A 12788-nucleotide genomic window follows, 5' to 3' on the forward strand; every position below is an offset into this window, starting at 1 on the left:
TTTTTTTTCTCTTCACATCTCATCATTGTGCCAAACTGTGTCATCTTCATATGGAGGACAGTATTCCTCCATTGGTAGCACTGATAAGTCTTTGTTATACACATTCATGACGGTAATGGCCTTGTAAACATCAGATAGATGGTTGTAAGTGTCCTGGCGAGTATGTGCGCATGCCGCAATGACATGGGAGCAAGGAATACATAAGGCTTGAAACTTTCCACAATCGCACCAACTTCGGTTTAGTTTGACAGCATATGATAAATTTGGCATCCCCTCATTGTGGTCCATTGTTTCCATACACTTGAATTTTGCCTATGACAGTCAAAGACTGTAACCGCGTGTGTGCTAACTTTGATACTTTCCTCTTTCATCACTTTCATATAACATTCACTGAATATTTGACCCGACATTAACACTGCACTCCATCTTTCACCTCTGGTTGCGAAGGTAGAAGTCAACCAAAAATAGGTTGTTCTGACCAAAGCAATTATTAGTAGATTTCTAATGCCTTTGAATACGTCGTTTATGCATTCCACAAGGTTTGTTGTCATGTGGCGTCATCGACAGCCTCTGTCAAATGCCTTTGTCCATTGCTCTATTGGTATGTTATCCACCCATCTTCCCACATTTGCATTAGACAATCTAATTTCATCACGGTAATGTTGAAATGACAGTTGAGTTAGAGCATACCCTGCATTCACCACTTTTTGCGAAGGACATTTGTGGAAGGAGGATCATGTCATCCGTTATCATAGTTATTGTAAGCACTCTCAATGGAAGCATGTCTATCTGAAATCAAACAGAGATTGACTTGTGGAGCAACATGTGTTCTGAGATGTCGAAGGAAGAAACCCCAACCACCAGCGGTTTCACCTTCAACCAGAGCAAAGGCAATGGAAAAGACATTATTGTTGCCGTCTTGTGCAACATCCATAAGCAAAGTACCATTGTATTTGCCGTATAACCATGTTCCATCAATTTGAATAATAGGTTTGTAGAATGCAAAACCTTTGGATGCACGGTTTAAACGCCCAAAAGAGGCGGTGAAAGATTATATTTCCAGCAACACAGGTTCTGTCTGGCGTAAATGCTGGCAATATCTCCATAATTGCAACAGTTCCTAGTATGTATGTTTTTAGGACCCATAAAAACCGTGACAATTCTTTGTATGAATCCTCCAAGTTGTCGAATACATGTTCAACAGCTTTTGTCCTTGCAATCCACGATTTCTTGTAAGATTGAGTATAATTATATCTTGTGACGATATGAGATATTATTATACTCACCTTCACTTATGGGTCTTTGTTAACAAGCGGCAAAATATCTTGACATATCAATGCAGCGCTTAATTTACGGTGATCTTGTTCAACATTAGTTGCAATGCAACTGTGAGGTGGGTCTATAGAAGCTATCTCCCAAGAGTCGCTTCTCTTTTTATGAGACGCATCCAACCGAAACTTGCAAAGGATCTTACGACATTCGATGACATGCCTTCTCGAATCAGTGCGTTTCACGGTGAAATCAGCAAAGTTATTCATTTGAAATTTTTTGATAGCTCGCACACATTCTTCTTTAGTGCAGAACACGTCTTCCACTTTTAACTCACCCTCTGATCGTGGATACGGGTTATAAAAAACACTGTTGGATGTTTCATCGTCATGCAAATCCATGTTTGCATATTTAATGTGGATTATATACATGACTTGCAGGTAACGATGATGAATGACCGTCATCTTCAATATTGTTGTTCAACATATGATCAACATGTGTCTCGATCTCTTCTTCTTCTTCTTCAACGACGTTGACTTCTGCTTCTACTTATGGGTCGGCTTCATCTGAGTTTTCTAAATCAAATTCATCAGATTCAACTTGATTAGTTACCTGAGATTGTTGAGATGATATACTTGGTTGAAGAGTAATATATACTCAATAGAGTTGCAACCAGAATATTCGTGACTAACAAACATATATTCAACATTTTTATCGTCTCGTACCTTTAGCGGAAAATTTTTGCATTGACTGTTCTAAAAAAAATTGGATTTTGATACGTGATTTGTGACACAAGACCAAATCCTATGCAGGATTCAATTCGTTTTTTAAATGCAAGAAATCTGAATTTCTCTTGATCGTAAGTCGGATAGTATCGGTGTTTCAAAAACAAAACCTGTATAGATCAGACTCATATGTCTCAACGTTGCAATGAGCATTGATAGTATATTTTGGTGCATATGAAATTGTAATATTTCTTGTGCAGATGAAAAGTAATATTTTTTTTGTGCAGATGAACTTGTGTTGATTGTTGGATGTAAATAGTAAAACACTTAAATAGGCAAGTGAAGTCAAGCATACAAGCCCTAACGCCAGTCCAATTGGCTCAAGCATGTATTCCTTGTATGGGCGCCAGTCCAATTGGCACTACCATGTCTTCCTTGCAGACCTCATAACCAAGCATGCAGAGCCTAGGAGGCGCCAGGCTAGGTGAATACCATGCATGCATGCAAGCCTAGGAGGCGCCACTTTGATTGGCGCTAGCATGTGGCATTTACATGTGTAAGCCAAACCATTTTGCGCTAGTATGCAAGCACAATTATCCATGCATATCTTAGCATGTCACTCATTATAAATAGCAATGCAACTCTCACATTTTTTCCACGCCAACAATCATTTCTTCCTCTATAACAATCACTTCTTTCATCTATAATAACCATTGTTTCAAATATTTACTCCGACAAGATATCTCTCCTCACTATGGATGAATCGCACAGATGCACAATTGCAAACATAGTAACTTATCTAAGTGTTTAATTCTTGTATTACTTTTCTAGTATATTTTTTAATAAAGTAACGTACTTGTTGTTTATCTTTAATAAAGTAACGTATTTCGTTGTACATATGGACCCGATGATTCAACTATATGTCAAACTCGACGATTTTGAACATATAAGCAAAATAATGTCTTGGTCAGTTGATAATAAATTTATTCTTGTGTTATGTGAAAGATGGCATCCCGAGACACACATTCTGGTTTCCAACCGGTGAATGTAACGTGACGTTAGAAGACGTCTACATGTTATTGGGACTGCCTATCGAAAAAGGTAAGGCGGTAAATGGTAAAACCAACTATGCGAATTCAATTTGCATGAACCTCTTCGATGTTGATTTGTTAGATAATAATTCGAGAGGTCAAACTATACTCCTTTCACGCCTTAAAGCATATATTATAACAGTTTACAGTCAGATGAGAATTCTATCGAAGAGGCTCGAATAATAAAAACTAGGTGTTACATTATGCTTTTAATTGGTTTATTTTTATTTCTCAAAAGTAGTGGTTCAAGTATGCATGTTATGTATTTACATTTACTAAAACATATAGATAGAATAGGAAGTTACAATTGGGGTCTACTTGTTTGACTTATCTTTATAGCTTTTTGTGTAAAAATACACACAAAGACACATCTACATTTTTTGGATGTTCTATTTTGCTCCAAGCATTGGTCCAGACTACTGTCCATAGCGCCCGTCAACAACAACCCATTCACACCGTCCCTAACGCTCATCAACAACAACTCACTCATATTTCTGTATGCACAAAAATGGACTATATTTACTTACTGTACCGATTATTATCTCTAAATAATATTTTAATTTTATGGTGCAGATGGTTGGCACAGGGTATGAGTTATAACAGATGTCAAAATATTCAACATCGTTATGCACACAACACATCACCCTATCATAGTTGTCTCAACCAAAACACTCAACAATCATTTAACATCAACCGTCTCTCCTCCTACCATAGCACCACAACAATTATTTTCAACCTTTCCTCGACACATCATTCACACCAATGTCTCCCTTCACTCGTTTCGATCGCCCTCCAACAACTCAAACACAGTCCAAAAACTCTACAACTACTATGGCATGGATCATAAACCCAACTATGATGGTACCCCTTCGATGCATACACAAGACTACGCTGATTTGTTTGACTATCTCAGACAATCTCCTACAATTGGTGGTGATGTTCTTGGGCCCTCGGATACTCAAACACATGGGGTGAATCATTAACGTGGATTAGGACAACAAGTTCAAGGATGTGTAACCGTCAATTAGGTGATCCAGGTCATCGACATTAGTCTCTCTTTTTTTGTGTAAAATAATATTATTATTAATATGAATTGGTTCAATTTCAACTTTATATATCATTACAATGTTTTTCGAAAGAAATTACAAAACACATAGGTGTCACACCAATTGGTGTGACCTTTAAAACTTAACACATATGCAACAATTGAATTGGCAACACAAGATAGACTAACTAATCCAATTAACGTCTACTCTCTAAGTTTAAGAGCAAGCGCGAATTCATTTAAATTTTTTTTTTTGAAAATTAGATTATTTGAGTAAAAGTTTCAACAATATCATTTATAAAAGTAGCAAATATATTAATAATAATAATATACAACTCCAATCTTGATTGTTGAAAGATAAATATTATCTAGAGGTATTAAATAAAATTTAAGGTGCATTAAATATAAGATAAATGTTATCTAGAGGTATTAAATAAATTTTAAGATTTAAATATAAGTAACATATAGAACACTACTTATTCTATGAATAAAGCAAAAGTCAAGAGTATTATAATCCAACAATTACTTTATCAAATACATCTAGATAATATTTAATATCTAATAATCAAATTTGTAACAATTTATTATTAATAAAGTTTCCACTTTTTATAAATAATATTGTTTAGTATTATTTAAGGGGGATTAAGGATGAGATATATACGCTTACCAAAACAAATCTTTTAGTGATACTGTATCACTCATTCATTGTTCAACTTCAGGATATCTAATTCTCATTAACCTGTAAAAATTTGTAAGAAAATGAAATATAAATAACAATTAATATTTAACATTTAATAACCAAGTTTGAAGCTATTTATAATTAATAAATTTGCCACTTCTTATAAATGATAGGAGTATTGTTTAGTATTTGTTTGATTTATATTTTATTTTCTCAAACAATGGATGTTTATTTACTTGTTATTTATCTTATTGTCACCAAACATTAAAAATAACAAAAATATGATAAAATGATAAGACAAAAATATTCATTCCACTCTTAATCAACTTGGACTTAGAGGATTTCATTTTAGGACCTTTGCTTGGAGGCATTTTCCTTATCTTTGTGATACTTTGTAAATGTTGGATTTTATTTGTAACTTACATTCATGTTGTAAGAATGACATCATGACACCACCTTAGGGGGACATGTTTGTAAGACCATTATCCTTTGTTTAGCTTAGGTCACTTTCGCACACAAAAGGCTTTCTCTTGGGCTACCTTACAATGAGACCCCTTTAATTTCTTGTTGGTTACTTTGCATTCATGTCGCATAAGCCAAATTTCATAATCAAATAAAACAAATCTTTGATTCAACGTCAAGCGGCATTTTCATAATCAAATTCAAAAATACTTAATAATTACGATTATTATTGTGCGCCATGAGCCTTAAGTGGTGGAGAATGAGTAAGAATGGAGCATTCTTACCCTTACTCTAATTATTTTGGACGCAAGACGCTTGGCTTGTTGTCTAGAATAATCACCTCCGCCCATAGACTTTAGTACAATATAATCACAAACACTCATTTCATAAAACCCTTATTCAAGGTAAAAATAATACAACTCATCAAACTCATTTTTGTGCCTTAGGGCATCATCCCGAAAACCCTTTTTTCAAAGGTAAAATCAACCAACACACAAACATGTTCTACTCCGAACTACGGAGCTCTGATTCCTCATCCCCAAATGAGTGATACGTAGGCACAAGGGCATCAGTCCTTGGCGAGCACTATAATAACAAAAACACCCCCCCCCCCCCCAATTTTCACACATTCTTTTGAAAATAAAACAATGATAGATAAATCTCATGTATGTAAAACAACTCAAATGGTTCCCATGGAGTACCATGGACGTAAGGGGTGTTAATACCTCTCCCTTACGTAACCGACTTCCGAAATCAAATCTCGGTTCTGAGACTGATTCCTTATTCTCTTTTAGCGCTTCCCGCGCGCGTCTCATTTCTGAGAGTTTTATCGACTATTTCTCCTCTCCTCTCCGATAGAGGTAAACTAAATAAAATTCGGTGGCGACTTTTCTGACCTTGCCTCTCTTTGGCATGTCTTTAGTTCCGGTTTCGTTATCGTGAAATCCCAGTAGCGACAACTGGCAACTCTGTTGTGGAACCACTCTCCAAAGCTGACTTTTCGGTACGATACACGAGGACGTCGACAAGCTGTCATGGAGCAACTTCAAGAGAACCAAGTTGTCCTTCAGGAAGAAGTATCTCAGATGTGGTTCCAAATGCGGCAGTTGACGGAGACTATTCAAGCAGTCGCAAGAGGCCAAGAGGTTATGGCAAAAATGCAAGAAGAAATGAACCAACGTGTCAGTACTACCAATCCTCCTACCCCTCTAGCGGTCGAGACTCCGACCCCAGTTCCTCAAGTTGATCCTCTAATTAACATTAATGCACCCGGCGGTGTTCCAAACGACAATCCTCGTTCTCATGTTTTTGAGACAGACAACCAACACGATGCATTCTTCAGCCCAAGGGATACTTCTCAGGATGACGCCTTCGGTTCAGTAACCAACGAGGTGGAGAGAAAGGTGAAGGCTATCGAGGAAAAGCTCAACGGTGAAGGGAATTAGCTGCTAGGGTACAACCCCCATTGCTAGAAAGAGAAATGGTAGACATGTTTATAGGAAACCTGCAAGGTCTATACCTTGATAGAATGGTAGGGAGCACCTCTTCGGGCTTTTCCGACCTGGTCTTAGCCGGTGAAAGGATAGAAAATATGATTAAAATGGGAAAGGTCCAGAACTCTTCCAGTACTTCTAGTGCATCAAAGAAACCTTTTGTTCCCTACGGTAAAAAACGAGAAGGCGAGACCAATGTCGCCTCCATCATTCGAACAAGAAATCCCACTTATCCACAAGTAGCCTCCATAGCTCCCGTCCAACCAAGTCAACAACAACCATTTGCAATTCCTGTTCAAACTCAACAACAACAACGGTATCAACAACAATCGCAACATCAGCAACCACAATATCAACAACAACAACAAAGGATGCGAAGGCCCGAGAGAAAATTTGACACAGTTCTCATGCCTTATAGCCACATTCTACCATATTTATTGAGGGGATCACTTGTACAACTAAGGAAGTTAGGACCCCCACCAGCGGTTCTTCCTCCCGGTTATGATGCAAATGCCCGCTGCGAATTACATTCTGGCGCTCCTTGGCATTCGATCGAGAATTATAAAGCATTAAAGTACAAGGTTCAATATCTTATTGATTCTAAGGCAATATCATGTTCGCCCCCAAGAGGCCGAATGTAAATAATAACCCGATGCCCCCTCACAACAATGCATCAGTGAATATGATGGAAGCTGTTAATGGAAGGAGATTGATGTCCTGTGTGGACGAGTTAAAAACACCACTCGTCGAGATCAAGAATGTTTTAATGAAGGATAATGCCTTTCCCATCTGTAGTAATGACTGTGAACACTATCTGATTAACCCGTAACAATGTAGAATGTTGAAGTCTGTCATGCAACAATTAATGGACCAAGGGATCTTGGTGGTAGACTGCCCGTCCACAAAGGAAGATGTGTCTACCCTCGAGATACCATACGACGAAGTCCCTCCTCTGCAAATTCCATATGACTTCTCTCAGTTAACTCTGTCGACAAATCCTGTTACTCCAATCATAATAACAGTTCCCACACCATTCCCATATGTTGACACCAAGGCAGTCCCATAGATGTATGACACCTCAGTCTACATTCATGGTCAGAAGATTCAAGAAGAACCGTTAAAGTCTAGTGATCGAATGATCAATATCATCGGCACTAGTGGAATCACGAGAAGTGGAAGGATATTTGCGTCGACACCCACTCCAATTGGAACTATTAATCCTTCAACTTCAAACAAAGGCAAACAAATTAATGGCACTCAGCAAAGACAAGACCCCGCACCTTCGAATGAAGTAGACGAGTTCTTACGCATTATCAAGAAGAGCGATTATCGAGTAGTTAATCAGCTTAACCAGACACCCTCGAAGATCTCAATGTTGTCTTTATTAAATTGCTCGGAGGCCCATAGGGATGCTTTGGTAAAATTTCTGAGGACAGCTCACGTACCGCAAGAGATATGTGTTTTTCAGTTTAAATGAGTAGTTAACAATATCGCTACTAGTTTAAGCTTGGGTTTCAGTGATGAAGAGCTTCCCCCGAGGGGAGGAATCATAACAAGGCTCTCCATGTTTCTATTGAGTGTGTGGACACAGTCCTATCAAGAGTTTTGGTAGACAATGGGTCTTCCCTCAATGTGATGCCTAAGAGCTCCTTTGCTAAACTAACTATTGAAGGACTCGTAATGAAGCCGAGTGAGCTTATAGTAAGAGCATTTGATGGGACTAGAAGGATTGTAATCGATGAGGTGAATTTGCCTATGAAGATTGGTCCCCATACTTTCCTTATCACTTTCTTCGTAATGGATATCTATACAGCCTACAATTGTCTGCTTGGGAAGCCTTGGATCCATTCAGCTGGTGCAGTCACTTCAACGCTCCACCAAAAATTGAAATTCTTAGTTGATGATAAACTAGTTGTTGTCGAGGGTGAGGAGGACATTGTGGTAAGTCACCTCGCATCTTTCTGATACGTTGAAGGAGAAGGGGAGATGAGGGAAATCCCATTCCAATCATTTGAAGTTATCAATGTTGAAATGGTTTGCCCAACAAGGGATGAATCAAAAGATGTCGAATCTCCAATGGCATCTCTAAAAGACGCCCTGACAATCATAAAGGATGGACACCCCCAAGGACGGGGAAGATTGCTTGAACTTCCTACCAACAAGGACCGCACCGGTTTAGGATACAACTCCCAGAATTTGAAGAAGCATGCGCTGATAGCTACAAGGGGATCAGTGCTCCCGCTATCCGAAACCTTCTCAAGTGTTGGTTACCTTGATGACAACCGTATCTGTGTCGTGGAAGAAGAAGAAGAAAATGTTGGGTTGATCTTCACAAAGACTGATGGAAAGGGTGCCACCAAATGGACCGAGATTGAAATACCTAAAATGACCTTGATTGAAATATAATTCCCAATGTTATTTTCCTTCCTTTTTTATCAAAAGAATCCATGTCAAGCCTAAGGCATGGGGGAATCATTTGTAAGGCCTCACCAAATTTCCTTATTAATCATTAATGAAAAAGGTTCATGTTCGCAATCAATTTTGAGATCCTTGCCTTTCATTTATTTATTTCACCTTTTTTAAATGACATTTTTCTTTTTAAAAAAAAAATACAAATCATCCTTCTTTCATACCAATAAAAGCGTGGACCTTAAATCATGCAAATCATCCTCGACAACCACCAATGACAATTTTGCTACGGTCTCATACGACTTTGACAACCGGATTAATCAAGCTAATGAAGAGTGTGAGGAAGAGGTCGGACTCCCAGAAGAATTAGCAAGGCTGCTCAAGCAGGAGGAAAAATCATTCAGCCGCACGAAGAATCAGTGGAAGTGATTAACCTTAGGACAGATGAGGAAGCGAAAGAAGTCTGAGTCGGCTCCTCTCTACAAGACGAGGTGAAGACAAAATTTATTGAGCTCTTGAAGGAATACAAAGATGTGTTTGCATGGTCATACCAAGATATGCCCGGCCTCGATACTGACATTGTGGTCCACCATCTACCCCTTAAAGAAGAATGCCCTCCAGTAAAGCAAAAGCTACGAAGGACCCGTCCCGACATGGCTATGAAAATCAAGGAGGAGGTACAAAAGCAGCTCAACGCCGACTTCCTAGAATACCTGAAATCCGCCGGAAAGATCAAACAGTTCAGTGATGATTCTTAGCAACGACTAGACTACCCGACTCTGCTGAGGAGAATACAGATCTCAAGTGACGATTCCTAGCAATGGCTGGAATACCTGACATCTATTGGAGAAGATGAATTCAAGGATGATTATCGGCTATGAATGTCTGACTCGGCTTAGGGAATGAGCCCAAAAGGCCTCTAGTCTAAAAAATGAGAATCAGTGACGATTCTTAACAACGGCTAAGAATACCTGACTCTGCGAGGAAAATATGTTGATGACTTTCTAGGGATTGAAGAAGTACAGTGATGTTTCTCAACAATGGCTAGAATGCCTGACTCCTCTGGGGAAACTTGACAATGAAACGAAACAGCTTAGCGACGATTCCCAGCAACGGCTGGAACGCGTGGTTGTGCTTGGGAAATGTTTTGAGAGTGAACATTGATTTTATTGGGGAAAAATCCTAACGACAGTTGGAAAACTCCGAACTCTGACGAGTTAATTTGAGTAAGTTAAGGAGATACTTATGATGTGATGTTATGTATGCCAACGCATGTTTGGGCTTTCCTGAGGAATATATGAAATTCAGGGTTTGCAAATTGTTCCAAGTATGTTTGGGCTTTGCGGAGGAGTGTATTTGGGGAATGCCAATGGTGATTGGGCTTAAAAAAGGTGATTGAGGGAAGTGTTCTGACTTTCCGATATTTGAGAAATTGGAGCTCGACGCCCGAGCAAGCGCTGAATGTAATGTTTGAGAATTCCTACTATGTGGAGAATGATTGGCCAAGTCCAAGGGACTGTGTGACACCCCGGGTTGGAAATTCCAAATGCGTTTTGGTTACCTTTAGCAAATTTAGGAAAGAAATGTAATTCAATGTTGTCTTCCTTCTAATTTTTTCTTCTTCTGAAAAAGGTCTTTTAATCGAAAATTTCCAATGTAATATTATTTATAAGTGCCCCCCCCCCCCCAAAAAAAAAGAAGGGATTTTGTACAAAGGAGGCAATTCCTAAAATAGGTGATTACGAAAAGAAAACGATAATTATAATGGCAATGAAACATCTCGGGTTTCCACCAAATTCCAACTCTGTTATAGCCTTTATGCCTTTGGTCGCCCTTTGATCTTGCTTTTTTGAAGGAGGATGATAGGATTGACTTGCTCGGGACCCACATAATTGACTCACCAAGGAATGAAGAAGGATACCTTATGGGATGCAGCCTCTTACTCTTATTAAATCCCTAATTTTTGCCTAGACCGCCCTTTCGGGTTTTCAGTCTACCGAGATACCCATTTTTGCATAAGTTGCCCTTTCGGGTTTTCAACATATCGGGCTATATATTTTTTTAAGCATGGTATTTTTTTACTGCATCCGCATTCACCGGGGATGGAAGATCTTCACCATCCATAGTTGCAAGGATCAAGGCTCCTCCGGAGAAGACCTTTCTTACAACATACGGACCTTCGTAGTTTGGCGTCCATTTTCCCCTTGGGTCAGTATGGATTGGAAGAATCTTCTTCAATACGAGGTCTCTGGCCTTTAGGCTGAGGGGAAAAACCTTTTTGTCATGTGCCCTCTTGATGCGCTTTTGATAAAGTTGGCCATGGCAGATGGCTGCTAAGCGCTTCTCATCAATGAGGTTTAGTTGGTCAAATCGAGCTTGTACCCACTCAGACTCATCAAGCTTAACATATGTCAAAATCCTTAAGGAAGGAATCTCTACTTCGACCGGTAAGACTGCATTCATGCCGTACACAAGGGAGAAGGGAGTTGCCTCAGTGGAAGTGCGTACGGAAATACGATAGACGTGCAATGCGAATGGGAGCATTTCGTGCCAATCTTTGTAGGTTTCCACCATCTTTTGCACGATCTTCTTGATGTTTTTGTTAGCTGCCTCAACAACGCCATTCATCTTAGGCCTATAAGGCAATGAGTTGTGGTGGTCGGTCTTGAAATTTTGGCATAGCTCTTTCATCATTTTATTATTGAGGTTAGATCCATTATCAATAATGATCTTGTTGGGGACCCCAAAACGGCAAATGATTTCTTTCCTGAGGAATCGAGTCACCACTTGTCTAGTAACATTGGCGTACGAGGCTGCTTCTACCCATTTTGTGAAATAGTCAATGGCTACAAGGATGAAGCGGTGTCCGTTCGAGGCAGTTAGCTCTATGCGTCCGATCACGTCAATGCCCCACATGGCGAAAGACCAAGGTGATGTTAGGACATTGAGAGGCATTGGCAACACATGGATCTTATCGGCGTAGATCTGGCACTTATGGCAGGTTTGGTGTAGCGATGACAGTCAATCTCCATAGTCATCCAGTAGTATCTGGCCCATAAAATTTTCTTCACCATAGTGCCTCCACTGGCATGCGTCCCAAAGGATCCTTCATAAATTTCCATTATAATTTGGTTTGCTTCTTACTTGTTCACACATCTAAGCAAAACCGAATCATAATTTCTCTTGTATAATACCCCTCCACTTAAGAAGAATTTGGATGACAGTTTTCGAAGATACTTCTTGTCGGTGATAGACGCGCCCGCAGGATACTCTTGGTTCTCTAAGAATTTCATGATGTCATAGAACCAAGGATGGCCGTCAGTTTCGTCTTCTATTGCCAGACATTAAGCAAGTTCGTCTAAGTAGTTCAGGTGAAAGGGCAGGGCTTCATTCTTCCACTTAACTTTAAACATGGACGCCAAAGTTGCCAAAGCGTCAGCTAGCTGATTCTCTTCTCGAGGGATGTGGTGGAATGTAATTTCATCGAAGTAGGGGACTAGTTTCAAGACATGCTCTTTGTAAGGAATGAGCTTATGATCTCTAGTATCCCAATCTCCTTTGACTTGGCTGATTACCAAGACTGAGTCCCCATAGACTTCCAGGATTTTGATTCTA

This window comes from Lathyrus oleraceus, chromosome 2 (genome assembly GCF_024323335.1).
Source record: "Lathyrus oleraceus cultivar Zhongwan6 chromosome 2, CAAS_Psat_ZW6_1.0, whole genome shotgun sequence".
Classification (NCBI taxonomy): Eukaryota; Viridiplantae; Streptophyta; class Magnoliopsida; order Fabales; family Fabaceae; genus Lathyrus; species Lathyrus oleraceus.